Raw genomic sequence first — 16,009 nt, 5'->3', positions numbered from 1 at the left:
CAATAGCTGTCCCTAGCGCCTTTACACGTCTGTCTCTGCACTCTGAACACTGGAAAATGGCAGAATCTAAAATGGCTGCCGTATTTATAGGGCTGTGACATCACAGGGCTGTTTGGCTGCTGATTGGCTGCATGCAGGCATGTCAAGCTGGGGGATCCCACTTTCCCTGAGTTCCTTGCCCCATGTCCTCAGTCATTACACGTGTAGCCGCCATTTTAGGAAAATTGCGATTCGTTACCACGAAGCGCGAGGAAATTCTCATTCATTGCAAATCTAATTTTTCCTAAAATTCTAAATGAATTATATTTCGTCAGCTTCAATTCGCTCATCTCTAGTCAGGGGCCCTAAGGCCTCTTTCACACGAAAGATACGGTTTAGGTCTGGATGCGTTCAGGGTGCGTTCAGTGAAACTCACACCATTTTAAAAGCAAGTTCAGTCAGTTTTGTCTGCAATTGCATTCAGTTGTTCATTTTTTTTTTCGCGTGGGTGCTATGCGTTTTGATGTGTTTTTCATGCGTGTGATAAAAAACTGAAGGTGTACAATCAACATCTCTTAGAAACCATCTGTGAAAAACGCATAGCATCCGCACCTGCGGATGCAATGCTTTTTCACTGAAGACCCATTCACTTCTATGGGGCCAGGGCTGCGTGAAAAACGCAGAATATAGAACATGCTGCGTTTTTCATGCAATGCAGAAGTGATGCATGAAAGAAAATGCTCATGTATACAGGGAGTGCAGAATTATTAGGCAAGTTGTATTTTTGAGGATTAATTTTATTATTGAACAACAACCATGTTCTCAATGAACCCAAAAAACTCATTAATATCAAAGCTGAATATTTTTGGAAGTAATTTTTAGTTTGTTTTTAGTTTTAGCTATTTTAGGGGGATATCTGTGTGTGCAGGTGACTATTACTGTGCATAATTATTAGGCAACTTAACAAAAAACAAATATATACCCATTTCAATTATTTATTTTTACCAGTGAAACCAATATAACATTTCAACATTCATAAATATACATTTCTGACATTCAAAAACAAAACAAAAACAAATCAGTGACCAATATAGCCACCTTTCTTTGCAAGGACACTCAAAAGCCTGCCATCCATGGATTCTGTAAGTGTTTTGATCTGTTCACCATCAACATTGCGTGCAGCAGCAACCACAGCCTCCCAGACACTGTTCAGAGAGGTGTACTGTTTTCCCTCCTTGTAAATCTCACATTTGATGATGGACCACAGGTTCTCAATGGGGTTAAGATCAGGTGAACAAGGAGGCCATGTCATTAGATTTTCTTCTTTTATACCCTTTCTTGCCAGCCACGCTGTGGAGTACTTGGACGCGTGTGATGGAGCATTGTCCTGCATGAAAATCATGTTTTTCTTGAAGGATGCAGACTTCTTCCTGTACCACTGCTTGAAGAAGGTGTCTTCCAGAAACTGGCAGTAGGACTGGGAGTTGAGCTTGACTCCATCCTCAACCCGAAAAGGCCCCACAAGCTCATCTTTGATGATACCAGCCCAAACCAGTACTCCACCTCCACCTTGCTGGCGTCTGAGTCGGACTGGAGCTCTCTGCCCTTTACCAATCCAGCCACGGGCCCATCCATCTGGCCCATCAAGACTCACTCTCATTTCATCAGTCCATAAAACCTTAGAAAAATCAGTCTTGAGATATTTCTTGGCCCAGTCTTGACGTTTCAGCTTGTGTGTCTTGTTCAGTGGTGGTCGTCTTTCAGCCTTTCTTACCTTGGTCATGTCTCTGAGTATTGCACACCTTGTGCTTTTGGGCACTCCAGTGATGTTGCAGCTCTGAAATATGGCCAAACTGGTGGCAAGTGGCATCTTGGCAGCTGCACGCTTGACTTTTCTCAGTTCATGGGCAGTTATTTTGCGCCTTGGTTTTTCCACACGCTTCTTGCGACCCTGTTGACTATTTTGAATGAAACGCTTGATTGTTCGATGATCACGCTTCAGAAGCTTTGCAATTTTAAGAGTGCTGCATCCCTCTGCAAGATATCTCACTATTTTTGACTTTTCTGAGCCTGTCAAGTCCTTCTTTTGACCCATTTTGCCAAAGGAAAGGAAGTTGCCTAATAATTATGCACACCTAATATAGGGTGTTGATGTCATTAGACCACACCCCTTCTCATTACAGAGATGCACATCACCTAATATGCTTAATTGGTAGTAGGCTTTCGAGCCTATACAGCTTGGAGTAAGACAACATGCATAAAGAGGATGATGTGGTCAAAATACTCATTTGCCTAATAATTCTGCACTCCCTGTACAGACCCATTGAAATGAATGGGTCAGGATTCAGTGCAGGTGCTATGCTTTCACGTCACGCATTGCACCCATGTGGAAAACTCGCTTGTGTGAGGGTCAGCAGTTGGATATCAACTGCCCAATCCTATTGTTCCCAGGGAAATAAGCTGCAGACAGAAATGTCTGGTGGCTTTCATCTCTCTACCCAGTCAGGACACATGCACACTCTGCTGAGCAGAGCATGCATGTGTATGAGGTAGCCTGCCCAGGAGAGACAGCAGTTGGCCGATGAGTGATGGGTCTAGTCAATCTAAGATTTAGTGATTTAATGATGATTAGAGATGAGCAATTGTTTAAAATTCATTTCAGGTTTGATTCTTATGAATAAGTCTGCAGATTTGACTGAGGTGTGAATTAGAGATCAGCAAACAAGCCAAGATTCAGTTCAGGTCTGGTTCGCCAAATTTTTTAAAAAGTTCAGTTAGGACCCGAATCAGTTTGGGCCGAACTGAAGTTGGTCCAATTGCCCTGAAAGTTGGTATATAAAACATGGTCCACAACTTATCCCTTTTTGATGGCAGATGCTTTCTTCTGAATGGAAAAATGGTGGTCACAGTTTTGAGAGACTTTGCAAAAGATTCTAAATCAGTTGGAATTTGAATTCTTGGGAAATATGAAAAAAATTCAATTGATTTAGAATCAATTTGCTCGTCTCTAATGATGATCATAGAATCCTACCCTACTCTACAACAGTGGATCCCATATTTCTTACCAGCAAGGCACATACAACATAACCAGGAATAATAGGAAGTCAGAATTATACACATTAACATTATTATGTTCTAAGAATGCATTTAAAGAGGACCTTTCACCGATTCTTACCCTATGAACTAACTATACAGATAGGTAGAGCGGGACCCGGGGACCTCACTGCACTTACTATTATCCCCGGGCGCCGCTCCGTTCTCCTGCTATGCCCTCCGGTATCTCCGTTCCCTAAGTTATAGTAGGCGGAGTCTGCCCTAGCGCTGGCCAATCGCACTGCAGAGCTCACAGCCTGGGAGAAAATAACCTCCCAGGCTGTGAGCTCTGCGCTGCGATTGGCCAGCGCTAGGGCAGACTCCGCCTACCATAACTTAGGGACTGGTATCTCCGCCTACTATAACTTAGTGAGCGGAGATACCGGAGGGCATAGCGGCAGAACGGAGCGGCGCCCGGGGATAATAGTAAGTGCAGTGAGATCCCCGGGTGCCGCTCTACCTATCTGTATAGTTAGTTCATAGGGTAAGAATCGGTGAAAGGTCCTCTTTAAGCCGTGTTTCTGCCGTGACCATGTCATGAAGTAGACTATTCCACAGATTCACAGTTCCTATGGTGAAGAAACTTCCTCAGGAGATAAAAAAAATTCTTCTCCAGGTATTGTCCCTTGTCTTTTGAGGAAATTTTATGTGGAACAACTATTCATTCTTTATTTTGTGGGCCATTTAATATACTTATATAGGTTATGCATATCATCTATTAACTTCCTCCAACTCCTACAATATATCCATTAAGAGCACAACCTGGAAGCATACTAGAGTGAGCACAAACTCCAGAGCTCCTGTATGGTCCATAAGTAGGACGCACTCTCCATAATTTACTGTTATGCTAAGCAACCGTTTCTACAGAAAGTGAAATGCATTTTAGTGGTGACAACCTGAGGACAAGTTGTAGTTGTTTTCACCGAAATGATAAATAAATTACAAAAACAAATTGTATATTGAAGAAGAAACAGATAAAGCCAGGCTGACGTCAGCCTTTTTTTTGTTGTTGAGGAAATTCACTTCCTCAATCAGGCAAACAGTGTCATTGGCCTCTAAACCAATGGTTCAATAGCTGCTTTCTGAACACTACTAGAGGTGTTTTAATCATTGTTCCCAATGCCAGAATGCTTCTGCTGTTCAGTAATACATTTTTGTAATGTAAAATAACCTCCTGATACTATGAAGAACATACAAACTTTACACCTCCCAACATTCCGTTTGGGACCCTGTTTTTACTGGGCTAGGTAATTGTTTTACATTTCTGAATTTACCTATTTGCATTCTGTATCTGTCAAACGCTGCCTAATTATTTCCACTATCTTGCTATTATGCTGTGTGGTGTCGATTATAATTGTATTAAACTACTTAGAATTATCTGAATAAGAATATTGTATTACTAAAAGTTTACAAAATCATCCAAGAAAGAAGGAAAACAGGAGTTGATTGCAACAGGTTGTCCAGTTGTTTTGTAACGGTGTATAATCCAGAATTAAAGCTCATGATAGATTCACAGAGAAATGATAAATGGTTCTTTAGAAGCCAAACAAGAGAAGACACATTTCTGAACCCGACAGTCATGCTCCGTACACAATCTGTTGATCCAGTGAACAATTATAAGTTGAAAGATTAGGCAGGAGTAAACTGTCATTCAGATAGTTAACCGCAGAACAGACTCATTTTCTACCTGACTTAACACTTTAAGGGGGTACATTTAGGGAGGAAAAAGTAGAGTCATTTATATATTATCTATAATGACTGTTAGGTAATGTGGAACACTTCAGTAGATTACATGCATGGGATCATTGTAGCCTTGAAAAATGACTACTAAAGCTCTTCTTACAAAGAATATGAATCAGTACATTCAAGAACTATTTCTCAAGTTCTTTTTCAACACAGTGTAATACATCTTTTATAATCTTGAAGAGTGACCATACAGTACACTTCATAGACTTTTGTGGGACTTACCAACAATGCAATGGTTATAGCATTAAGGCTTCCTCTAATAAAAGCACTACCAAATTCCACACCTCCACATCAAATAGTGTGCTAGTGGCCTGGTAAAAATTGAAGTAAGCATCTTCTCCTCCTCCTTCAATATACAATACATTGTGACCATTGTAACTTCAATAGCTTGTCCTGACTGATCAGTGGTAAAGTCAACATTGGTAAAGGGGAACATTCAGCAGTCGATGTCTCAATGGCCCTTTAAGCTGGCTGAGAATCTGCCAGAGAATTGCTAACAAGCATTCATAGGAATGCTTGTTAATGATTATTTGGCCGTGTAAAAGTGCCACAGATTACCCGGGTAGTAGATCATTTCTGCGGACACAAAAATAATATTTTGCCAGCAGCAGATCATGCTGTGTAAACATGCTCTGCTGCCTGCAAACAATAAGTTTGTATGGGGACAAGTAGTGTTGATCGAGCACCAAAGTGCTCGGGTGCTCTGGCCGAACAAACTGGGATGCTCGGGTGCTCTACCAAGCACCCGAGCATAATGGAAGTCAATGGGTGAGCCGTAATGTGCATTAAACCAGGCACACCCTGCTCTGAAAAGGGGAGGGTGCCTGGTTCATAGGAAAAGGTCAGAAATTGATGGAAACACCACCAAAATGGTTCTGCATGGTGAGGATGTCTGGATGCAACTTGGACTCCCAGGTCGCTGCTGGGAACGATGTTGTCCGAGTAGTATGCTACTTTTACAGACTGACAATAATACGCACAAAACCTGACCTGACCCTCAAAAAAATTATATGCGAGGGCCTGCCGGTGAGATGACACTGTAAAATATTATATGCGAGGGCATTATATGCGACAAATAAGCATGTTGATATGATGGAAGAGGAGGAGGAGGAGGATGAGAAAAGGTAGATTCAACCATATACCCTTTTTTGTGGTGGAACGGGTGCATGGGAATACAGTGTATTCAGTACATTATAAACAACACATTTAAAGAGCCTTTATGCTTAGCCGATTTCCTCTGGTGGAGTCGAGAAGTCAGGGGCAATCCAGGCCTTGTTCATTTTTAGTCAACTTGTCAGCATTTTCAGTTGACAGGCGGATACGCCCATCTGTTATAATGCCACCAGCAGCACTAAATACCCGCTCAGACAAAACGCTGGCGGCAGTGCAGGCCAGCACCTCCAAAGCGTAGAGCGCCAGTTCGTGCCACGTGTCCATCTTGGACAACCAGTAGTTGTAAGGCACTGAGGGATCATTGAGGACGCTGACACGGTCTGCTATGTAGTCCTTCACCATCTTCCAAAATTTTTCCCTCCTTGTGACAGTAGACCCCACATCAGGGTTAGGGTGCTGGTGGGGTGTCATGAAACTGTCCCAGGCTTTGGTGTTGCCCTGCCTCTGTTGGAACTGCTGTGTGTTCCCCTTGTCTCCCCTCCTTGGATGCCCAAGGAACTATGGACTTTGCCGCCAGTGGAGCAATTTTGGAGCAATTATTCAACAAGGACCTTCTGGTATTGCACCTTTTTGCTCGTCCTCTCCACCAGAGGAATGAGATATTAGAAGTTCTCTTGTAGCGGGGGTCGAGAGATGTGAACAACCAGTAATCCGTGTTGTCTAAATATGCGTATAATGCGCGGGTCGCGGAAAAGGCAGCCATAGCATGAAGTCAGCATGTATGCCAGAGTACCAACAGGCAAGACTTCGCTGTCGTCATCACTCTTCAATATCCTCATCCTCTTCCTCCTCTTCTGCTCACCCACGCTGAACAGATGGAGTTAAACTTCCATGGGTACTACCCTCTGTAGCGGAGGCAACCATCTCCTGCTCGTCCTCCTACTCTTCATTGTCCAATTCGCACTGAGAAGACGAACTGAGGGTGGTCTGGCTATCACCCTGTGTAATGTCTTGCCCCATTTCCACCTCTTCCACATGCAAAGCGTCATCCTTAATTGTGAGCAGCGAGCTTTTGAGTAGACACAGAAGTGGATGGTGGACACTGATAATAGCGTTATTGCCGCTCACCAACTGTGTTGGCCAGTAATTTGGAAAGCTGTGTTTCCTAAACCTCACAGAGGTTCAGACATCCATGCCCACTCCTTGCTTGTGAATAGCAGAAGCTGACTGGAAAGGCGATGACCATGTTGCAGCTGGTATTCCACTACTGCCCTCTGCTGCTACAAAACCTGGCCAACATGTGAAAACGTCAAATTCCAGCGCGTGCTCACTTCGCACAACAGCTGGTTAGCTGTCAATTTCAAGTGCTGCTACAGCATTGACAGACCGGCTGAAGCTGTTGATGACTTGCGGAAATGTGCACACACGCGGCGCACGTTTACCAGTAGCTTAGGCAAATTGGGGTAGGTTTTGAGAAACCGCTGAACCACTAAGTGTAAGATGTTGGCTAGGCATGGGATGTGTGTCAGCTTGCCGAGCTCCAAAGCCACCACCAAGTTACGGCCATTGTCAGACACAACATGCCTGGTTGAAAGGTTGAGTGGCGAGAGCCACAGCTCGGTCTGGTCCCTTATACCCTGCCACAGCTCTGCGGCGGTGTGCTGTTTGTCGCCTAAACAGATCAACTTCAGCACAGCCTGTTGACGCTCTTACCCACAGCAGTGCTACACCTGCTTCAGCTAGCGACTGATGGCTAACTGCTGCTGGAGGTGGAAGTGGAGGAGGAGGCGGCAGAGGAGGAGAAGTGGGGGTTGGAGCCAGTAACATGGCTGCTGGCGGAGACCCTGATGGACGTAGGGCCCGCAATCCTGGGCGTGGGTAGCACCTGTGCCATCCCAGGGTACGACTCACTCCCGGCCTCCACAACATTCACCCAGTGCGCCGACAGGGAAATGTAGCATCCCTGGCCACCAGCCATGGTTAAGTGGACCTTCCCAGTAACTGCGTTGGTCAGGGCACGGGTGATGTTCTGGGACACATGCTGGTGTAAGGCGTTGGTGTAAGACGCATTTAGTGCTATGGCCTGTAAGTCGGTGGCTGGGTATTTGCACTTGCGTTCAAAGGCCTGGGGCAAGGACATTTGGACGCTGAGCTGGGACACGGAAGTGGATGTGGTTGCTGATGGCGCTTGCGAAGGTCCAGGTGCAGGTCGGGAGGCATCCGGGCCTTGCGCCTTCGACAGGGGATTGGCCAGCACGTAACATAGGGAAAGAGGAGGCAGTGGTGTGACCCGCAGACACAGATTGTGGACCAGAAGTTCGGCTCACTTATTACAGTGCTTGGATGCCATTGTGGCAGATCAATGCTGGTGGTGATGAGGTTGCTCATTTTGGTACGGCACAGGTTGCAACCTACTATTCTTTTGTCGTCTGCACTTTCCTCAAAAAAGCACCATACTGCGGAACACCTACCCCTTGGCAAGGGAGATTTTCACAAGGGGGTGCTCCATGGAACAGTTGCGGGCCTGTTTGGTGTGGCACGCCTTCTCCCTTTTGCCACCCCACTGCCTCTTCCAGCCTGTTACGGTGCTGCAGATCCCTCCCCCTCTGTATTGCTGTCCTCGCATGATTTTCCATCTTCCCAGATTGGGTTCAGTGACTTCCTCGTCCACCACCTCCTCTTCTACTTCCTCACTCTGCTCATCCTCATGACTTGTTGACCTGACCACTACATCAGTGATTGAAAACTGTGTCTCATCCTCTTCATCAACCTCTTGAGACACTAATTGCCGTGGACTTATTGGCAACTGTGTCTCATCATCATCCACCTCATTAAACAGTAATTGCTAGTCCCTACCGTCATCTTCTTGTGACTGTGGATGCTCAAGAGTTTGGGAATCAGGGCACAATATTTGTCCCTCTTCAAACGTGCTTGGCAAGAGGGCCAAATCAAGGAATGGTGATGAAAATAGGTCCTCGGAATATCCGAGTGTGGGATTACTTGTTTGGCCAGATTCTCCATGGTGGGAGGAAGGAGTAATCAAGACTGGGACTAGGTGGAAGACAGGGTGGTGCTTAAACTGACTGGAAGCATTATCTGCTGCAATCCAACCGACCCCCTGGTCTGACTTCAAGAGTGGTGTCCTGTGCCGCCCTGCAAACTGGGACAGAAGCTAGGTTATCGTGGATGATTGTTTTTCTTGTGCTCTGGCAGCAGGCACAGTAATTTCAACGTGCCAGGGCCACGGCTTCTGCGTGCACCATCAGCATCAAGGCCACTTCCCTGTCCCTTAACTGCTCGCCTTCTTCATATTAAATGTTTATATATGCTTGAAAGTATGTCACACATAAAGTAGTGTAGATTTGGAAGTGTATGCCAAAATTTAAAAAAAAAGGTATTTGGGATGTGGAAACGTCACAGGGGAGATATCCCACTCATAATGTCAATGCTGTCACCAGCGGCTAATAAAAAATTACAGGTAATGTCACAGGTATTTGGGATGAGGGAAATGTTATACAGGAGAGTACCAACCTGTAAATGTCACTGTCCAAAGTGTCTACGTAAAAAGTACACTGGATGTCACAGATACATTTTTTCACCGCACACGTTACACTGCAGATGTGGCCCTGGTAATGTCACTGTCAGAAGCGGACACCGTCTATTGAAAAAGTACACTGGATGTCACAGATATTTTTTGGATGCGCACACTTTACACTGGAGATGTGGTGCAGCTAATGTCACTGTCCGCAGCGGACACCGTCTATGGAAAGAGTACACTGTATGTTACAGATATTTTTTGGATGCGCACACTTTACACTGGAGATGTAGTGCAGCTAATGTCACTGTCCGCAGCGGACCCCATCTACAGAAAAAGTACACTGGATGTCACAGATATTTTTGGATGAGCACACTTTTCCACTGGATATGTGCGCAGCTAATGTCACTGTCTGCAGTGGCCTAACTATTGTATGCTATTTAGCGCAGGATGCGCTAAAAATAGATATTGCTGCCGCACACAATAGTCCTTAGAAGGACTTTTGGGTCTCTGAAAAGTTTTGGTGGTAAAGATATTCTTAAATCACTCCCTATATTGTCTGTCCCTTCCTCAGCACAGCTCTCCCTGACTAAGATTGAGCCGAACATGCGTCATCGGGTTCTATATAGCACCCGATGACACGTTCCGGCCAGCCAATCACTGTAATGCCAGCAGCCAACATGGCTACGGAATTAGAGTGAGGGCAGCACTTACCTGTACGTTTATTGGCTGCGTAGCAGCCAAGAAACGTGCAAGGCGGAGACTCGAGCATTGCGCTCGAGCACATGCAGTATTCGGCCAAATACCGCCATGTGCCGAGCATCGAGATGCTCGAGCCGAACTGGTGCTGCTCGATCATCACTGAAGCATGCTCGATCATCACTAGGGACAAGCAATGGTATTAGCATAGCTACTCCCCATACTGCAGGTAAATGTAACGGTGTCCTCCACTGATGAGCAGGCGCTTGTCAGTAGGAATGCCTCCATCCAACAATCGTCTGCTGTATCGTCCCATCAAAAGGGACCTTCAGTAACAGCCAAGGTGGTGAGTCCACTCCCTGCAATCTACCCTGGTCTGGTGGTGTTCCAAAACAGGCAGCCATTTTTCTTAGTAGATACTGCTTACAGTACTTCTTCCTTTTGTTTTACTAACTAGTTGGGAAGAGTAAGGCTACTTTCACACCTGCGTTAGGTGCGGATCCGTCTGGTATCTGCACAGACAGATCCGCACCTATAATGCAAACGATTGTATCCGTTCAGAACGGATCCGTTTGCATTATGAAGAACAAAGTCAAAACGGATCCGTCCTGACTTACATTGAAAGTCAATGGGGGACGGATCCGTTTTCAATTGCACCATATTGTGTCAGTGAAAACGGATCTGCCCCATTGACCTTACATTGTAAGTCAGGACAGAGTCCGTTTGGCTCCGCATCGCCAGGCGGACAAAGCAGCGTTTTGGTGTCTGCATCCAGAGCGGAATGGAGGCGGAACGGAGCCAAACTGATGCATTCTGAACGGATCCTTATCCATTCAGAATGCATTGGGGCTGAACTGATCCGTTTTGAACCGTTTGTGAGATCCCTGAAACAGATCTCACAAATGGAATTCAAAACGCCAGTGTGAAAGTAGCCAAAAAGTTATGTTACTCACTGTACAGAACTCCCACACTTAATATCAATACCAGCTTTGGGAGCAGTTGCTGCTCACATGCTCTCAATCCAAATTGGAGCTTCAGCAGCGTTTGCAGGCAGGAGATTGACAGGGCAGGCCGGGGTGTCCAGCCCTGTCAATCATACATGAGATGGGTGTTTCTTCACCCTGTGGGATAGCTCCTCACAGGTGAAGAAGTCTGGCTAATGAGACTAATCAATTCATTAGAATCAATTCACTCAGCTGTACTCCCAACTCATCCTCCTCCATACTGATCTCATCTCAGTGAACTTTTAGGAGAACAAAAGAATTGGACATGTTGACACCCCCATACTCATTAGATGGTCAGTTGATCCCTCTAAAATTAGCAGATTTCTCAGATGCTTATCTGATGTATATGACCAGCTTAAATTCTCTGGGATAAATTTAACTTTCACATTACAGTGAAAAACGGCTGTGTGAAGGCCGTTTTAAGAAAAAATGTCTATTTTTCACATGGTCGTTATTTTGATGGCCAATGGATAACAGTCACCAAAATGGGACATCCTATTTTGTCCATTTTTAAGGAATGACAAAATGAGTTTTAATGGTTGTTTACCAGTAAAAATAAAATAAAAAAAGCCATTAAATGTTAACCATTTTTCAGTTTTTAACATCATATTTTTTATTTTTTTTTGCTGTTATGTGAATGTAGCCTAATAGAATAAAATACCTTCTAACAAAGATACCCAACTTGGGCAGAGATAAAGAAGTACATATGGTCCAACATGCAACATTTTAATTTTAGACAACAACACATCCATTAGGAATAAAAATGATCAGAATGGAAAAAAACACTAGACACAACCTGTTTATACTTCTGTTATATAATAGGATAATTATAGTACATATTACGTATTTGAGTATTAACATAATGCATGAGCATTACCCAGTAAAACAGTGAACTATCTATTTGGGGATGAATGTAACAGTTATAAGTAATTAAAACTTTAATATTCTTATCTTAAAGCTTATTAAGAACCTAAAGCTCAAATCCCACACTATTGCACTAGTGTCCTGCAGGGTAGACATATATAATGATGGATGCATATCATCATGGCCTTGCAATTAGTGTGCAACCTTTTGTTATCCAATTACAACCTTGGATTTTTGTGAAAGTGCTTAAACTCAACAGGGTCACTGTCTGCCATTCCATATTTGTGTGACAAATTGTGCATTATTTTATGGGTTACTTAGCATTTGTATAGCACTGAACTGTCAGTTGTAGGCCATCTGTTCATCTTTAGACTTTATGTATGACTCTTTTTAAGAATTGTCTTGTCTGTCTTTTTTGGGTAATGGATTATTCTATATGTATACATAATGTATACATAATACTGCTCATCTTTAAATACATTAACAAGTTTTCAAATGCAAAAACATTTACCGAGATACCAAATTTATATACTTTTTGTATTGGTACTTTTAAAAAAATGTAAAAAAATGTACCCTGTTTTTTCATTTGCATTGACATCTTCTGACACCCATAATTTTGTGTCTATGGAGCTGTGTGACAGACTGTAGTTTTTATTTTTTGGGGGATATGTATGACTTTTTGATAAATTGATTTTGGAAAGTGGCGCAACCAAAAAATTGCCATTTGCCCATTTTGATAGTTTTTTCCATTAAGGCGTTCATCATATGAGATAAATATTTTCCTAGTTCGGGCATATTCAGGCATATTGGGCATATTGTCATCATCAGATGACTTATAACATAGACTGTAATGTTTTATCATTGTAGTCTATGGGAAAATTGCTGTGTCACTATTGAACCCTGCCAGAGGCAAGGATCAATGGGAGCCTAACTATGGCAGGCCTGGGAGCCCTCACAAGTCTCCTGGCTGCCATAGCAACTGAACGGCTCCCACAGTCTTATCTTGGAGGAGGGATCGTTCCATCAATGGGAAAAGAAGACACCTCAGATGCCGTGGTCACAAATGACCATGGGCATGGCATCTGAGAGGTTACATTTCCATTATCTGAGTATTTTCAATCTCAGACACTGGCGGCTGGTGGCTGGTGGCTGGTGTGTAGAAAAGAAGCAGTCACCGGCTATGTGGCCACTCAACTCCTTATCCAACACCATACTTAAAGAACCGATTTCTGCATCTCTTTTGGGGTCACACTTTTTTGTTTGTAGGGGTCACTTTAGATGGAAAATGTTGACATGAGATAATTCTGTGGGTATAGATTGATGAAGCCACATCATTCCCCTGGGCTTGGGCCCAGGAATGAATTGTTTTATTATGTTTATTTAATAGGAAGGAAAGACTTGTGGTTCCCAGATTTTCAAAAAATAACAAATAATTATATAGGGTTACTTCAACGAGGTGCAATGCAAATTTCTTATACCAAATGCTGGATTTGCAAATAGTGCTATAGCATTTGGACCACAAGGTCCACCTCATTCATTTATTTATTGTGAGCCTGTACGCAAATAGGCTCATAGTAAGTGGTGCTCCTCCTAGAAATTTGGCTGCAGCTGTCTGTATGAATAGTTGACATTACAAGGACATATTTTTTGTTACGAAATTTGATAAGAAGCAAGCCCTCATTACAAATTCCTCTGCTTTCCCCAGCCTTTAATGTCTGGTTGACCAAGTCCTGTGGCAGTTGTTTTTTATTGCAGTGTACAGTGACACAGGTTATTGTTTCTTTTGGTGGCCAGGCACTCGAAGAGGGGTACAGAAATTATACATAAATGTTACCCCTTATCTAACACAGGGTGCATAAAATTCCAAACACATTTGCCTGCCGTGTCTAGTAAAGGGCTGCATTCTGAGGCGACAATTTGGGAGTCTTTTCTCTCATACCCTGAATTTTTGCTTTTGTACAATTTATACATATTATGACTTTGGGTGGGCAAATATTGTCTGAAATGCAGTCAGCTTTTAAAAAGGAATAGCAACTCATCCATGGCAATGGTTTTATCAGAGGTGTTGATCTGTACAGATATTTCGTTTTAAGTGATTTATTGGTGGCCTAGGGACATGGCTGGGGTCAATATGTATTGTCAGAGAAATGCAGAAAGTGCAGTATGATCTCAAAGTGCAGTATGTATGAATCTGAGGGCATTCAGAAAGGGTGAGTGGTACTAGTGGCAAGCTGAGATTTTTGTCTGCTGCTCCTTTGTTGCGGTTTATCATCACTATTACTAGAAGATGACGACAGCATTAAAAATTGTTTGTCAGTCTCGCTAACACTCTCATGGCATATGCCTGTTCTGCCGAATATAGACACACATCCGTTTTATATCAACTTAAACCAGAACTATATAATAAATATGATAAAAATTTTGGGTAATTTTTAAAATTATTTTTTTAAGCACAAAAACGCTCTCTATTAACATAAGTTATACTGAAGAAGGTTCCATAATGCTAGCCCTAACTAGCTATGTCTATCTAATTGCATCCTCAACTAATGCCCTACACAATACTATTATTAACACACATAATGCTGTTTTTTTTATATATATACAGTCAGGTTCATAAATATTGGGACATTGGGCTCTATACACCACCACAATGGATTTGAAATGAAACGAACAAGATGTGCTTTAACTGCAGACTGTCAGCTTTAATTTGAGGGTATTTACATCCAAATCAGGTGAACGGTGTAGGAATTACAACAGTTTGCATATGTGCCTCCCACTTGTTAGGGGACCAAAAGTAATGGGACAGAATAATCATCATAAATTAAACTTTCACTTTTTAATACTTGGTTGCAAATCCTTTGCAGTCAATTACAGCCTGAAGTCTGGAATGCATAGACATCACCAGAAGCTGGGTTTCATCCCTGGTGATGCTGTGCCAGGCCTCTACTGCAACTGTCTTCAGTTCCTGCTTGTTCTTGGGGCATTTTCCCTTCAGTTTTGTCTTCAGCAAGTGAAATGCATGCTCAATCGGATTCAGGTCAGGTGATTGACTTGGCCATTGCATAACATTCCACTTCTTTCCCTTAAAAAACTCTTTGGTTGCTTTTGCAGTATGCTTTGGGTCATTGTCCATCTGCACTGTAAAGCGCCGTCCAATGAGTTCTGAAGCATTTGGCTGAATATGAGCAGATAATATTGCCCAAAACACTTCAGAATTCATCCTGCTGCTTTTGTCAGCAGTCACATCATCAATAAATACAAGAGAACCAGTTCCATTGGCAGCCATACATGCCCACACCATGATACTACCAACACCATGCTTCACTGATGAGGTGGTATGCTTAGGATCATGAGCAGTTCCTTTCCTTCACCATACTCTTCTCTTCCCATCACTCTGGTACAAGTTGATTTTGGTCTCATCTGTCCATAGAATGTTGTTCCAGAACTGTGAAGGTTTTTTTAGATGTTGTTTGGCAAACTCTAATCTAGCCTTCACGTTTTTGAGGCTCACCAATGGTTTACATCTTGTGGTGAACCCTCTGTATTCACTCTGGTGAAGTCTTCTCTTGATTGTTGACTTTGACACAAATACACCTACCGCCTGGAGAGTGTTCTTGATCTGGCCATAGCACTTTCGTTATTACTGCTATTTTAGGATATATGTCATGTATTGTATGATTCTGTACTAATAAATGATAATGTTACATTATATGTGTGTATTTAAGTATTCAGTGATTCTGTGTATATTTTCGCACATATTCAATTATTTGTGGTTTGATAATATTCGATGTTCAAACCCAACATTTTCTGCAGGTTTGGACAAAAGTTTAACCACCTAACTGTTTTCCCAGAGTCCAGCTCGGGCACTTGGAAAAGTAGCTAACTGTTCTGCCCCAGCTAGACTCGGGCATAAAATGGAGGGGGGAGGGCTGCTTTAGATGCTGCTATCTCCTTAATGGTAGAAACATGCAACTGG

Source organism: Bufo bufo, chromosome 2 (genome assembly GCF_905171765.1).
Source record: "Bufo bufo chromosome 2, aBufBuf1.1, whole genome shotgun sequence".
Taxonomy (NCBI): Eukaryota; Metazoa; Chordata; class Amphibia; order Anura; family Bufonidae; genus Bufo; species Bufo bufo.
Note: the sequence above shows the minus strand (reverse complement) of the source record.